Source organism: Capricornis sumatraensis, chromosome 7 (assembly GCF_032405125.1).
Source record: "Capricornis sumatraensis isolate serow.1 chromosome 7, serow.2, whole genome shotgun sequence".
NCBI classification, from domain to species: domain Eukaryota; kingdom Metazoa; phylum Chordata; class Mammalia; order Artiodactyla; family Bovidae; genus Capricornis; species Capricornis sumatraensis.
In genome coordinates, this window is record NC_091075.1 from 88228332 (window position 1) to 88245282 (window position 16951).

Genomic DNA, 16951 nt, shown 5'->3' on the forward strand with positions numbered 1-16951 from the left:
AGTGCACACTGCTACCCTTGGCACCACTCTGCCTGTTATCATTCTCACTTCTGCTCTCCCCAATGCCATCACCACCACCAGTACAACTTTGCCTGAAAAGGATGTCACCACTCCTGAAGAGTATTTTTATTACACTGAAGATGAGATTGAAGCCTCTGACTATGCATATGGCTCAGAGTCTGCTGAAGATTCCACTGTAATTCCAGACACTAGTGCCATGGGCCCTGTAACTCCTTCAACTCCAGGGGCCACTCCCTCCTGAACCTATAATTGATAACACTACTCAGAAACTTGAGGTAATAGCTACCACACATAGCCCTTGAATATTTATCAAGTACCCCAACCAATAATCAAAATTATATGATAAAATACTGCAAATCTTAGCCATGAAAATATAGCAATTCTTTAAGCATACTCTATTGTATTTTTTAGTCTTTCTTCTTTATCTATCACAAACACATCAGGTCACATATTTGAAGCACCATAAGAAAAACTGTCACTGCATTTTATTATGATGAAACTCACTTGACATAGAAATGGAATTTGTCTTTCTCACTTCACTCTAAAAAGTCCTTAATGTCCTAAGAGTAAGATTCCTGAAATCCTCTTAATTCCTTAAGTACTGAAGAATAATTAAAAGGATAAAAGGATAACATTTCTTAGTGTATTTTATTCTTATGAGAGGAAATAAACACTGGAAGGTGTTTACCTATGGAATAATAAGAATATCTTAAGTAAGACAGAAGATTTCTGGAAAACTGTGAAAACTAGAAGCAAAGATATTATTCACAGAATCTGGGAACTGAACATGCCCTCTTCCCTTGAATGAATATTTGGCCCTGGTAAATGTCAGGCCTGGCATGCTGCAGTCCATGGGGTCACAAAAAGTCAGACACAACTTAGCAACTGAACAACAGCAATGTCAGGAGGGTTCTAGAGGCCTGTAAACATGTTTTATGTGAAAAAGTCAGTTTAAATTATTCCTGAGTTATGAATCGCTGGAAGAGCAAAAATGTGCTTCCTAAATCCAGCAAGTCCCTGTCTTGTGTGGACAATGTCACTGGTATCTTTGGGACTGGCTCCCTCCCCATCACTGTAACCCATGCACAGACTGAGACTCAAGGGGAAAAACACTGAGAACTCCTTGTTCTGTTCCCTCTCTCCATTTCCATCACATGTCCTTAAAACCTCTGAGAAAAAAAGCAGGAGTCTGATCTAATTTTATAGGCCCTGTATGTCTGCGTGTGTGTATGCGCCAGCAAGTATAAGAGAAAGAAAGAGACTAACTTGTCAATCTAATACTTACTAGTCAGCAACTCACCTGTAAGGCTGCACTTATATTTATTATTTCCATTTCACTCCACAAATTCTTTCTTTCATTCTACAATATGGAGTCAATAGCATAGATATAACAAGAGAGAAGAATCATAAAAAAAAAAAAACCACAAAGATTATCTGTTTGATATGAGAAAATACAAAAGACCCAATGATTGTGGTCAAAGAGAGCTCACAGTAAAGAGGGAAAAATGCCCACATATGTCACTAGCGATAGCACAGTCTAAAATAGAAGAGGAGATTCCTTATAAACTGAGCGACCAGGGTAGTGATCAAGGGAGAAAAAGAAAAAGTGTTAATTTTAAAAGTGTTATTTGAATTGGACTTTTTAGATAACTTTCTCAAATTTTCAGTCTTGAACAGCACTTTAAATAACTCAATTAGCTTGCCAGTGTATAAAACACATTTTAAATGGGAGAAACATAAAAATCCAGATTGTTCTTCAAAATACGAAAGATCGGGTGACTTGGATACACAGTCTGGAGTGACAATTGTCATTGACAGCAGTGCTACTTGAAGTGTAGCTTTCCAGATGGCTCAGGGGTAAAGAATCCGCCTGCCAATGCAGGAGACACGAGTTCGATCCCCGGCTCATGAAGACCCCCTGGAGAAGGAAATGGCAACCCACTCCAGTATTCTTGCCTGGGAAATCCCATGGACAGAGTAGCTTGGTGGGCTACAGTCCTTGGGGTCAAAAAAGAGTCGTACATGTCTGAGCGCCTAAGGGACAACAACTTGAAGTGTGGTCAGCAAGCTAGCTGCTGTGGCTACAGTTCAAGTCAGAGTGAAGGGCATACATCAATGTCAATATGCACACTTTCAGCTTCCTTTATGTTTATTAATTTATCCTTTTTTCATCCATTCATCTAGTAGCAAAACTTTCTTTATGACAAAAACACTGTGTTCTGGTGTACCCTTTTCATCTAATCCCCAACAGTATTTGACTGGTGAACTGTGCTAAGAAACTGCTGCTCCTTGTTCTCATGAATGAAGCATGCTTGCCTCATTCCGCCAGCCTCCACCAGGCCGACTTCACATACCCACTGTTACCTAGGTTCTCTAGGCATTTAAACTTGTAATCCTATTATCAATGAAATTACTTAAGGTTTTTGAAAAGGAGAGTGAAATTCCTTTAGCTATGATTTAGAATTAGGGTGACAGCTAGTGAAAGCCTAATTGTGAAACTGAGAGAACAATTTTGAGAGATATTAAGGAATCAGTACCAGTAAGATTTGATCATTTATACAGGGTGGAGCAGTAGTCAAGAAGTAGCTTGCTATTTTCTGGCTTGGATAACTGGTGGGACAGCAATATCTCAAAGCTAGATTAAAAGTCAGTGTGCAGGAAAGAAGAATGTACTTTGAGATAAATTACAACAAACCTACACTAAAAAGCAGAGACATCACTTTGCTGACAAAGGTCCATACAGTCAAAGCCATGGTTTTTCCACTAGCCATGAATGGATTCCCTGATAGCTCAGTTGGTAAAGAGTCCACCTGCAATGCAGGAGACCCCAGATCAATTCCTGAATCAGGAAGATTCTCTGGAGAAGGGATAAGCTACCCACTCCAGTATTCTTGGGCTTTCCTTATGGCTCAGATGGTAAAGAATCCTCCTGCAATGCAGGAGACTTGGGCTCTATCCCTGGGTTGAGAAGATCCCCTGGAGAAGGGAAAAGCTACCCACTCCAGTATTCTGGCCTAGAGAATTCCATGGACTGTATAGTCCATGGGTTCGCAAAGAGTCGGACATGACCGGGAGCCAGCGTGAGGAACTCCGCCCGTGGCAAAGGTCATGAGGAAGGAGGCTTGGCATATGCAAAGGTGTAATCAAGCCTCAGGAAACCCCCTGTTCCCGAGCATCTACCCCCAAAACCAGAGTCTATCTACTTTACTATTTTATGCTTTCACCTATACCTCTGACTTTATGGGGGACTGTTCCCCACCGGTTCTCTCAGAGAAGGAGTAAATGTGCAGCTCCAAGTCAATAAAAATTCCTGGGCATGACAAGAGTGTTTCAACTTACAAACTCCTCTGAAGTTTATCTAGGCTGCCTGTATAGGTTCGCCCGTCCACATGTGATTGTTTACAGCCTCCTGACCATGAGAGGCACGAGATGTTTTAGACTTACAAAAGGCAAATTCTTTTGGGAAGTTAGAAATTATTAGTATAGTGGGTTGGTTAGGAATTATATTGGTGAAGGGTGTTTCATTTGTTGTGCCAATAATTGCTGCTAATTCCCTGCCCTGGGTGTGACAAGGGTGTCTCACCTTGTGTCAAACCTCTCTGCTGGCAAACTAGCTTGTGTGACAGGATTATCCTGCCACTACACACATGATTGTGTACTATCTCTCAACCATAAACAGCACAGAGAGTTTGGAGTATTTTGAAAGTCTTAATTAGCATAGGGCTTTTCTCATTGTTGAGTCAATGATTGCCGCCAGGCCTCCATATCCTTAGGCACCTGGGAATATATTAATCAATGTATTTGGAATATAGAAAAGGAAATATAGTAGTTTTTAAGGTTAGCAATACTAGACTTTTTGAGTTAATGAATTTTCTCTTTTGTAATAGATAACTGTACTTTGTTATAAATCACTGTGCCCTTGCTATGTAAAAATGTAACTTTATCACTATCTTAAGACTAAATAGATCTTAAGGGGAACATTGGTGAAAGGATTTTCACTTGCTGGGCTGATGTTTGCTGCTAAATCTCCATATTCTCTGCCCTTATAATGAATATAACTAACATATAGGAGAAATAAGTATTAACCTTTAAGATTAATCATGTTAACCTTGGGTTAAATAAATTCCTTTCTTGATTGTAACTCACTACACCCTCACCCTATAGGAATGCAACTTTATTTGGAGGGTGGTGCCTGGTTTAAGAAAAAACACCCTTGGAAAAAATAACTTTTTTGGTTATCAGAAAGAAGGGTCGTAAAATGTCAGCAGGCCTCATGGCCAGAAGATGATGTAAAACCGCTAAGATCTTTTTTTATGTAAAGCACCTGATTTTGATAAAGGTCAGGACTGCTGACCCCCACATGACTCTGTATTCATCCCTACGTGTAACAAAAGGTATATAAGCAAACCCAAAAATTAAGAAATCAGGATCAGTTTCCAGAAAGACTGATTCCCCCATGTCGTTCTTTCTTGCTCCCCATTTTTCTGGCTGAATTCCCATCTGGAGCGTGGGTGCTTGCCATGTCTACTTACTTGTCCCGGCTTTCAAGCCCACATGAGAAGGAGCCCAAGGAGGGGCACCTTCCGATATTCAAGTGGTACTGGTGGCCCAGCATAGATGGTGTAAATTCCTTGTCTTGGAATTTTATTGGTATCCCACGTAAACCAAGTTATTCAGCCTCTTTTTCTCTCCTACTATTTTCTGGCCAAATTCCCATCTGGTGCATGGATACCCACCAAGCCTGCTAATTTTGCCTGGGCTTCTAAGATTGGACGGTGGGGTGGGGGTGGGGGGGCTCAGTGCTTCCTCTCCTTTGGGAGAACAGGAAGATGTCTGCAGCCTACGTAGGTGGTGATTGGTATTCCATGTAAACCAAGTTATTCAGCCTCTTTTTCTCTGCTAATTTTCTAATCCCTCTCTATCCGTAATTAAATAAGTTATTTCCAAGGACGCCGACTCCATCCACACCTTTGAATCACCCTGGATCCACCGAGGCTGGACCCTGGCATGACTGAGCAACTTTCATGCACACACACCTGAATGGATGTGAGAGTTGGACCATAAAGAAGGTTGAGAGTCGAGGAAGTGATGCTTTCAAATTGTGGTGCTGGAGAAGACTCTTGAGTCTCTTGGACTACAAGATCATCAAACTAGTCAATCCTAAAGGAAATGAACCCTGAATATTCATTTAAAAGGCTGGTGCTAAAGCTGAGGCTCCAATACTTTGGCTACCTAATGCAAAGAACTGACTCATTGGAAAAGACACTGATGCTGGGAGGAGGATAAAGAGGTGGAAGACACTGAGATTGTTAGATAGCATCACGGACTCGATGGACATATTTCAAGCAAACTCTGGGAGATAGTGGAGGACAGGGGATCCTGACGTGCTGCAGTCCATGGGGTTGCAAAGAGTTGGACACAACTTAGCAACTGAACAACAGCAACAATACACATTCCCCTCCTCTCTCTCTTTAAGAAATATCACACACTTTTGGGTCCTAAAACCTAAGAGCATGTTATATTTTCAAGTGCCCATTGCATATTTACTAAAATAGATCATAGATTAGGCCACAAATACAACCTCAAATGTTAAAAACATGAAGATTCTACAACTGGGAATCTCTCTTGCTAGACTGCAACAAACTAAAAATTACTTATAAAGTCTAACAAAAAATGACCAATTACTTTTTCAAAAGAAAAAAAACTATAAATAAACAGCATTAACAAGGATTTTAAAATAAAAATCAGACTATTTTGCAAGCTAATGGAGTGAAATCAAAGTTAAATTAAGAGGTAAAATGCTGTTAGTATCATGTTAAGATTATAGCAGGTTTGTCAAAAAGTTATACAACCCAGAAATTAACAAAAGAAATCCAAATAGGGTAGAAGGAATAGAAAAAGACTAAAATCTTTTTTCCAGCTTTACTGAAGCGTAATTGAGAAAACTGTGTATATTTAAAGTGCTCAATGTGACAGTTTGAAACACTTTGCAATATGATTACATCAAGTCAATTAATACATCCAACATCTCAGTTACTTTTTCTTTTTGGTGAGAACACTCAAGATTTACTCTTTCAGAGAATTTCTAATACTCAATAAGTATAATTAGCCCTAGTAGTATACTGTACTTTAGATCCTCAGAATGTACTCATCTTATAACTTAAAGTTTATGTATTTTGACCAATATCTCCCCATTTTTCCCCACCCTCAGCATCTGCCAATCTACTATTCTCACTGTTTCTATGAATTTGAATTATTCTTGTTTTAGATTTAATATATAAATGATACCATATAGTATTTATCTTTGTCTGGCTTACTTCACTTGCCAACTAATCTTTGACAAAATTGCCAAGAAAACACAACAAGGAAAAAAAATAGTCTCTTCAATAAATGGTGTTGGGAAAACTGGATATACACATGAAAAACAATGACTAACATCTTGTTTTGGAGAAGGCAATGGCACCCCACTCCAGTACTCTTGCCTGGAAAATCCCATGGGCAGAGGAGACTGGTAGGCTGCAGTCCATGGGGTTGCGAAGAGTTGGACACGACTGAGCGACTTCACTTTCACTTTTCACTTTCATGCATTGGAGAAGGAAATGGCAACCCACTCCAGTGTTCTTGCCTGGAGACTCCCAGGGACGGTGGAGCCTGGTGGGCTGCCGTCTATGGGGTCGCACAGAGTCGGACACGACTGAAGTGACTTAGCAGCAGCAGCAACACCTTGTTTTACAATATTCACAAAAATTAATTTGAAATAGATTTAAAAGACTAAAATCTTAGTTTGAAAATGGCAGCTCTTTTTCCCTGTTACTATAAAGAAAAGGGAAAATCCTATAAGTATATAATTAAGAAAAATGGATTTTTGCAGTACTGTCAAATTGTTCTCTGAAACAATGTATTACTTTTCTTAGGTGATTGCAAATTAATACAGGTAAAACAGGTGTAAACAGTTATTCTTAGGGAAATAGATGAAAGCACCATTACTAATTAATAGCAATATACCTTGAAAATTTCTTTATAGTTGTACAAACTCACCTGGAAAATAATGGTTAATATCATGACAATAACATAAATATATAATGCAAAAGTTGTTTATTGCTCTTTAACTAGCAATCTAGTTAAATTTTATGCAGTAGAATTATTACAAAAACACATCTTGCCCTTTTAAGCATGCATGTGTGTGAACACTGGACAATAGATGACATAGTCAACACACATTTTGAATACACATTTTAAAAGCTTGAGTTCCTATATAGAGCACACATAGAGACTAAAAGATTTGTGCCTCTAAAAAATACATGAAATATGAAATATATCTTTGAATTAAACTTTTCTTATTTAAAAACTAACAATAATTCAAATTGAATCATAAAATCGAATTTCAAAATTTATGAGACGGCTGTCAAATTAACTTCTAAAAGAGCTCAATGGTTAAAACAATAAAGAAATGGAATTTCTAACAGAACAAAAAGAGTTAATTTTTTAAATTTAAAATAGCTGAAGAGTGTAGACTAGGCTGTGTAAAGTACTTACTTGGCCCTATAATATATCATATTCTATTGTCAATTCTTCCAGCTCCAAGATAAAGATATGTTCATTATTGGGAAAATTACATATAAAAAGGAAGGGCTTACCAAATAAGTGTCAAGAAGTGTTTAGAATTAATACACAAGTAATCACCTAACTGTTAATTTCTTTCCTCTCCCCGGTAGAATAAAAGAAAGAAGGAGAGAACATATTATTGATATTCTCATTAGATTAAGATTAATCTATAGTCATTTCTCAATAAAATCAAGAATCACTGACTCATTCCTAGGACTTAGGAGATCCCCAATATATTAGCTCTGCAGGAAACACCATTCTTCAGAAATGGTCTTTTTTAATAGACTCCAGGCATATAATACCATATCTGTGATCTCTTTCTATGCCATCTTTTAAATTTCCCCATTTTGCCACATTTTTGGTGTATGTATTATGTTTAAAATAAAAAATGTGCATAATTTGTAAATAAATGAAGTGCATTTTTTAAATAGCAGGGATGAATAACTAAAATATTTGAAGCAAAATTTTATCCAACTTTGATATCTTTGCCTTAGAATTCAAACAAGCAGACTCACTTGCTCTTATCTAGCCTCTCAGAAATTATATATCCTCACTGCTAGAGGTCAGAAATGCTAGCTCTCAAATTCTCATTTTGAAATATAAAATATGCTTTTCTTTGCTTTCTCGGAAGAGTCATGAGAAAATCACCAGACTCAGAGCTCCCTCTATAGGTGATGTTAGATAAAATAAACAGGGTTTATTTAAATAAACCAAAGGTTTTAGATTTTTGGATGGAGACAATTCATTTATTCTTATGCACAGTTATTTCAACATGAATTACTTCATTTCAAAAGAACTAGGGAAAATTATATAATAACATTGTAAACTAATAAATAATAAGAACAAAGTAGACTGAAAAAATGGAATATCAATAACTGAAAAATATAATTACTTAATACTAAATAAAAGAAGTAAGGAAAACAAGGGAAAAGCTTCATGAATAATATGATCATCTCAAATTATTATAAATAATAATAAACTGAAAGTAATCTATTAACTAAAGTATGGATAAGAACCTGTGGAATATCCACACTGTATAATCATAAGTCATTAAAATTATGTTTATATTTGACATATTCACACTGCTATATATAAAATAGGCAACTAACAAGAACCTAATATATAGCACAGAGAAGCATACTCAAAACTCTGTAATGACCTATATGGAAATAGAACCTAAAAAAGATGTATTTCTATAACTGATCCACTTTGCTGTATAGAAGAAACTAACACAACATTGTAAATCAACTATATTCCAGTAAAAATTAATTTAAAAAACAAGTAAATGAGAAATTATTTTATGAAATTGGTAGACTAAAGAGGTCATTTAAGCCATGTTGACTCATCAATTATTTTTAACTGTCAGCAACAGTGTTTTCTGAAACCACATAGTGAAGCTGATGATCATAATAGAAACTATATTTCCAAAAGGAAAAATTAGACTGGAATTGATAGTTTTAGCACCAATAAATTTATATAACCAAAAACCAAAGCCAGAATAAATATACAGCTCTAAAAATTATTATGAAGTCAAAGAACAACTTTGAGACATTTAATTATTTGCGTGTAAATGAGGGAGACTGTTTTCAGTGAACAAAGGAAAAATGAGAATTGTGATAAGGAAAAAAGAAAGGGGAAAAATGATACTATCTAGAAACACTAAGTCATGTTTTACATTTGGGCAATAAATCAGCAACTCACAAAGGTGTCAGCCTAGATAGGCACCACGTGAGTAGTCTGGCTGTTGTTTAGTCTCTAAGTCATGTCTGACTCTTACGGCTCCATGAACTAGCTTGCCAGGCACCTCTGTCTATGGCATTTTCCAGGCAAGAATACTAGAGTGGGCTGCCATGCCCTTCTGCAGGGGACCTTCCTGATCCAAAGATCAAATCCACGTCTCTTGCATTGGCATGCAGATTCTTTACCAGTGAGCAACCAAGGAAGTCCTTTGACTATTGTCATCAAATATTGTTTATACATTCTCTGGAAACTGAGAATGGGATGTTTCCTTTGGTAAAATCTTCCAATGTTCCTCCACTAACATTTCCAGCTTATTTAGGCTTGTGCCTTATTCTTTATCAGAATTTTTTGAAATTATAGTTTTTAAAAAATAGGAAGGTTAAACACAATGATTATACAGAGTCTAACTATAAAATATAGAAATATAAAGCACAAAAATATACAATTATTGAATCAATATTTGACTTCACATTAATTTTGTTATAAACATTAAAAGGTCTATAGTTAATAATTTGGTTAGCCTTTTAAAAGGCAATGGCACCCCACTCCAGTACTCCTGCCTGGAAAATCCCATGGACAGAGGAGCCTGGTGGGCTGCAGTCCATGGGGTCACTAAGAGTCGGACACGACTGAGCGACTTCACTTTCACTTTTCTCTTTCATGCATTGGAGAAGGAAATGGCAACCCACTCCAGTGTTCTTGCCTGGAGAATCCCAGGGACGGGGGAGCCTGGTGGGCTGCCATCTATGGGGTCGCACAGAGTTGGACACGACTGAAGTGACTTAGCAGCAGCCTTTTAGAATTTAGAAGGGGATCTTTAAGATAAATTTGGAATCCCAGGTCCAATTTTTCCAAAAATCTTCCCAATGATTTTCTCTCTAGAAAATCTAGAAATGTAAAATAAACCAGCTCATTCAAAATAATTTTAGGAATGACACTGTGGGTAGTACTCCAAGTGCAAAATCATTCCTGTCAAACAATTATTAAAGCATCTAAATATGTGGCTACAGAATGGATATTAATTGGGAAGGGAAGGGCTTTAAAAAATGCTCAGGAATTTGACTTTTTATTTTTGTATCATCAAAACATTTTTTAAACTGGAGTGAGAAAAGACAATCTTATTCTTCTGTTTTTTTTAAATTGAAGTTGAGACTATGGATGAAGGAAAATAAGCTAGGAGAGTATTTCTTTTGCTCAATATTTGAATATGATCCTCATGACATTTTAATGGCACTGATCTCTGAGTCACTGATCACACACTAATTCATGAAGCCTGGATTCAAAAGATTTAAGAGGGGAAATTTTAAGTAAAAATAACCAATAGTGGAAAGGGGGGTGCTGCAGTGGTAGGCAAGTTAAAATGGAGGTAGTCTTGTTAGGATTCAGAGACAAGAAAGCAGAGCAGGACTCAAATGCCCAACATCTGTTGGATCATAGAAAAAGCAAGGGAATTCGAGAAAAACATCGCTTCATTGACTATGCTAAATCCTTTGACTATGTGGATCACAACAAACTGAAAAATTCTTAAAGAGATGGGAATACCAGACCATCTTACCTACCTCCTGAGAAACCTGTATGCAGGTCAAGAAGCAACAGTTAGAACTGGACACAGGACAACAGACTGGTTCCAAATAGGAAAAGGAATACGTCAAGGCTGTATACTGTCACCCTGCTTATTTAATTTATATGCAGAGCACATCATGCAAAATGCTGGGCTGGGTGAAGCACAAGTTGGAATCAAGATTGCTGGGAGAAATATCAACAACCTCAGATATGTAGATAATACGTTTCTAATGACAGAAAGTGAAGAGGAACCAAAGAGCCTCTTGATGAGGGTGAAAGAGGTGAGTGGAAAAAGCTGGCTTAAAACCCAACAACCAAAAAACTAAGATTATGGCATCCAGTCCTATCACTTCATGGCAAAGAGATGAGGAAAAGTAGAAACAGTGGCAGATTTTATTTTCTTGGGCTCCAAAGTCACTGCAGAAAGTGATTGCAAGCCATAAAATTAAAAGATGCTTGCTCCTTGGAAGAAAAGGAGTAATCTGAAAAGAACCAGTATGGTTTCAATCAACCACATGTCTTAGAAACCTACCATGTTGAAATTCTTCAGTTCAGTTCAGTTCAGTTGCTCAGTCGTGTCCGACTCTTTGTGACCCCATGAATCGCAGCATGCCAGGCCTCCCTGTCCATCACCAACTACCGGAGTTCACTCAAACTCACATCCATCAAGTCAGTGACGCCATCCAGCCATCTCATCCTCTGTCGTTCCCTTCTCCTCCTGCCCCCAATCCCTCCCAGCATCACAGTCTTTTCCAATGAGTCAACTCTTCGCATGAGGTGGCCAAAGTACTGGAGCTTCAGCTTTAGCATCATTCCTTCCAAAGAAATCCCAGAGCTGATCTCCTTTAGTATGGACTGGTTGGATCTCCTTGCAGTCCAAGGGACTCTCGAGAGTCTTCTCCACACCTCGGTTCAAAAGCATTAATTCTTCAGCGCTCAGCTTTCTTCACAGTCCAACTCTCACATCCATATATGACCACTGGAAAAACCATAGCCTTGACTAGACAGACCTTTATTGGCAAAGTAATATCTCTGCTTTTCAATATGCTATCAAGGTCGGTCATACTTTTCTTCCAAGGAGTAAGCGTCTTTTAATTTCATGGCTACAGTCACCATCTGCAGTGATTTTGGAGGCCAAAAAAATAAAGTCTGACACTGTTTCCACTGTTTCCCCATCTATTTGCCATGAAGAGATGGGACCAGATGCCATGATCTTCATTTTCTGAATGCTGAGCTTTAAGTCAACTTTTTCACTCTCCACTTTCACTTTCATCAAGAGGCTTTTGAGTTCCTCTTCACTTCCTGCCATAAGGGTGGTGTCATCTGCATATCTGAGGTTATTGGTATTTCTCCCAGCAATCTTGATTCCAGCTTGTGCTTCTTCCAGTCCAGCGTTTCTCATGATGTACTCTGCATAGAAGTTAAATAAGCAGGATGACAATATATAGCCTTGATGTACTCCTTTTCCTATTTGGAACCAGTCTGTTGTTCCGTGTCCAGTTCTAACTGTTGCTTCCTGAGGCAGGTCAGGTGGTCTGGTATGCCCATCTCTTTCAGAATTTCCCACAGTTTATTGTGATCCACACAGTCAAAGGCTTTGGCATAGTCAATAAAGCAGAAATAGATGTTTTTCTGGAACTCTCTTACTTTTTTGATGATCCAGCAGATGTTGGCAATTTGATCTCTGGTTCCTCTGCCTTTTCTAAAACCAGCTTGAACATCTGGAAGTTCACAGTTCATGAACTGTTGAAGCCTGGCTTGGAGAATTTTGAGCGTTACTTTACTAGCATGTGAGATGAGTGCAATTGTGTGGTAGTTTGAGCATTCTTTGCCATTGCTTTTCTTTGGGATTGGAATGAAAACTGACCTTTTCCAGTCCTGTGGCCACTGCTGAGTTTTCCAAATTTGCTGGCATATTGAGTGTAGCACTTTCATAGCATCATCTTTCAGGATATGAAACAGCTCAACTGGAATTCCATCACCTCCACTAGCTTTGTTCATAGTGGTGCTTTCTAAGGCCCACTTGACTTCACATTCTAGATGTCTGACTCTAGGTGAGTGATCATAACATCATGATTATCTTGGTCATGAAGATCTTTTTTGTACAGTTCTTCTGTGTACTCTTGCCATCTCTTCTTAATATCTTCTGCTTCTGTTAGGGCCATACCATTTCTGTCTGTTGAAATTCTTAGTTACAATATATTCTTAAAAACACTTTCAACTGCTTTATTCTAAGCAAACTCCTGCTGTTACCATGCCTATTCAAAATCTAACTCCTAACAGCAAGCAAAACATTGCTATTATCAATACCAATAAGCCCATGTCAACCAACCCTGCTATCATCACAGAGCTCATAGAGCTTATGCCTAGGACTATGTTAAGGACTATGCCTAGGACTATACACACACATATGTGTATGTATGCATGCATGTATATTGAAGAGAAGGAAATAAAAATTGCAAATCATGAGCTCTTTCACTAAAAAAAGGTAAAATTTGAGGTATTCAAAATACAAGATATATTCAAATTACAGCAAATATTATAGCAAATATTCCTCTTCCCCTAAACCTATGGTTTTCACAAGGACCAAATCATCACTGATATGCTCCCAAAGTTACCTACAACTCATTCTGGCACATGAGTCACCAGAACATTTGCACCAGCCAACAAAATTGAGACTAAATTTAGCACAAATGGATCTACAAACAAAATGAGCACTGAAAAAAAATGTTGAACCTAAGATTTCTTTGAATACTGAGAAACCTAGCAAACTTTGGATTTCCCTGACTTAATAAGCTCACACTAATGGTGATTAACTGAAGCTCCAATAGTTTGGCCACCTGATGCAAGGAGTCGACACAATGGAAAAGACACTGATGCTAGGAAAGATTGAGGACATGAGAAGAAGGGGATGACAGAGAATGAGATGGTTGGATGGCATCATCAACTCAATGGACTAGAGTTTGAGCAAATTCTGGGAGATGGTGAAAGACAGGGAAACCTGATGTGCTGCAGTCCATGGGGTCGCAGAGAGTTGGACACGACTGAGTGACTGAACAACAAAAACTAATGATGATGATCATATTGATTTTAACATTGATCTCAAAACTGAAACCATTTTTGAAAAAGGAACAATTGCTACTTTTCCAAATGACAACAATCCCAATGAAAATTACAGTTTAAAGTGAGTGAAGTCGCTCAGTCATGTCTGACTCTTTGCAACCCCATGGACTGTAGCCCACCAGGCTCCTCCACCCATGGGATTCTCCAGGCAAGAATACTGGAGTGGGTTGCCATTTCCTTCTCCAGGGGATCTTCCCAGCCCAGGGATTGAACCCAGGTCTCCTGCATTGCAGGCAGACGCTTTAACCTCTGAGCCACCAGGGAACTTCTATTACAGTTTAGTTCAATATAATGTCCCAGGTGGAGCAATGTAAAGAATCTGCCTGTCAATGCAGGAGACTAGGGTTCAATCTCTGGGTCAGGAAGATACCCTGGCAGAGGAAATGGCAACCCACTCCAGTACTCTTGCCTGAAAATTTCTATGGACAGAGGAGCTGGCAGGGTACAGTCCATGGGGTCACAAAGAGTCAGCCAGGGCTGAGCATGTGCACTTGCATTATCATGCATGCAGTGAATAATTCTGTAATCATAATTTGAAAACAAAGTTTGCAAGAGTATGTACCAAAGATCAAGCTAGAGATCTAAATGTGTAGCACTGTAGAATTTAAGAAATAAGCTTCCATTTTAAGCTCTCTGCCACCTGATGCAAAGAGTCAACTCATTGAAAAAGACCCTGATGCTGGGAAAGATTGAAGGCAAAAGGATAAGAGGGCAGTAGAGGATGAGATGGTTAGATAGCATCACTGACTCAATGAATATAAATTTGATCAAACTGCAGGAGATAGTGAAAGACAGGGAAGTCTAGTGTGCTGCAGTTCATGGGGTCACAAAGAGTCAGACATGACCTAGCTACTGAACAACAATTGATTTAATGCTATGCAAAATAATTTACTATAATTTTCTAGTGTAGGTCAAAACAATGATTTCAACCTCATTTAAAAAAACTTGATAGATGAATCACTTTAGGAGATTCTACAACTTCAAGCATATATCGCATACAAAACTCTTTATGTTATCATTAAATCATAAGTTATATAACCAATTCTTATTTGGGGTTCAGATATATTTTCCTCACAATTTTTTTTTTACAGACAACTCTGTGATATACATGCTGGGATCTACGGTTATTTCTATGAAATAAATACAGAGACATAGAATGACTGTGAACTTAGACATATACATCTGTCCTTTGGCATAGAATGACAACATAGAAGCAGAATGTTATATCACAGACATTTTTCTATAAACATTTTATAAAACATTTTATATTCCATTGTTTAAGAAAGTCATAAAAAGGTAATGTATAAAACATACCTTTGCTTTGATTTAACATAAAACCATCACATCCTTGGATAAGGCTTTGGTGTGGCAGAGACCAGATATTATTAAAAGTAGATGAAAGCCAGATGAGAGGTGATAGTGGTGAGGGAGATGAAATGAGGTAGGATCCTGGATATTATTTAAAGACTCCTCATGGACAAGATGTGAGGGGTGAAAGAGGGAGTTGCAATGATTCCAAACTTTGGGTCTGAAAAACAGTGAAAGCTATAAAAGTATAGTAGTTGGTTGTACTGTAAGGAATATTAGGAGTTCCACTTTGAAAACATGAAGTTTGAAATGTTTATTAGTGATCTAATTTGCAATAGCTACTAAAGGAAATCAGTCCTGAATGTTCGTTAGAAAGACTGATGCTGAAGCTGAAGCTCCAATACTTTGGCCACCTGATGCAAAGAACTGATTCATTAAAAAAGACCCTGATGCTGGGAAAGATTGAAGTCAAGAGGAGAAGGGGACAACAGAGGATGAGATGGTGAGATGGCATCACCAACTCGACAGACATGAGTTTGAGTAAGCTCTGGGAGTTGGTAATGGACAGGGAAGCCTGACGTGCTGCAGTCCATTGGGTCGCAAAGAGTCCGACATGACTGAGTGCCTGAACTGAACTGAGTTGGCAATAGTGGGTAAACAGTTGGATATTCAAGTCTGAAGTATAAGAGAGTGGTCAGGACCAGCAACTTTGGTTTTATATTTAAGAGTAGGTGCCATGGTGGTGGCATTTAGAACCATGAGGCAAGATGAGGGTACCAAAGAAGTGACTGTAAAGAAAAGAGAAGAGGGTCAAATGGCAAGACCTGGGGCACCTCTACACTGAGGAGTGTCCACATAAAATCAAAAGTTCTAATAATTTTTATTCATCACAAAATGGAGTATGTTCTCTTTGATTAAATTTCTGAATCTCCTTGTATTAACATTAGGAAAGATCATTTAAAAATTAAACAAACATATAAATAAAATGTTAATATGAAATATTTCACCCACCCCCACAAATATCATCAGCCAAGTGGACTTCAGGTTAAGCAGAACTTCAGCACAGAGGGCACAGCTAAAAGTAGGATCATAATGGTTTCCTTAGAAAATTGTTAAATAGAATAACATAGTTTCTGTCAACTGAAGACAAGAATCTCTCCACCCTCCCCCCGCAAAAAAACACTCTTGGAAATGTAAAAACATCTGGTTAATTTGAACTTCATGAAGACATATATAGTGATTAATGTTCTGAAGCAAATGGAAATTTTAAATGCAAAAGAAAGTAAATCACTGCTGCTGCTGCTGCTAAGTCGCTTCAGTTGTGTCTGACTTTATGCAACCCTATGGACAGCAGCCCATGAGGCTCCTCTGTCCACAGGATTCTCTAGGCAAGAATACTGGAGTGGGTTGCCATTTCCTTCTCCAAAGTAAATCACATTATAAGTCAAATCAGCTTAACACTCTTAAGTGTATGTGGCCTTTCTGGTTTGAAATTGATGACTTCACATCTCATGAAAAGACAGCATTATGTATTGTTCTTATACTGGCACGTTTACTATATTGTTGATTATCCAGCAAGAATTCAGCTCAA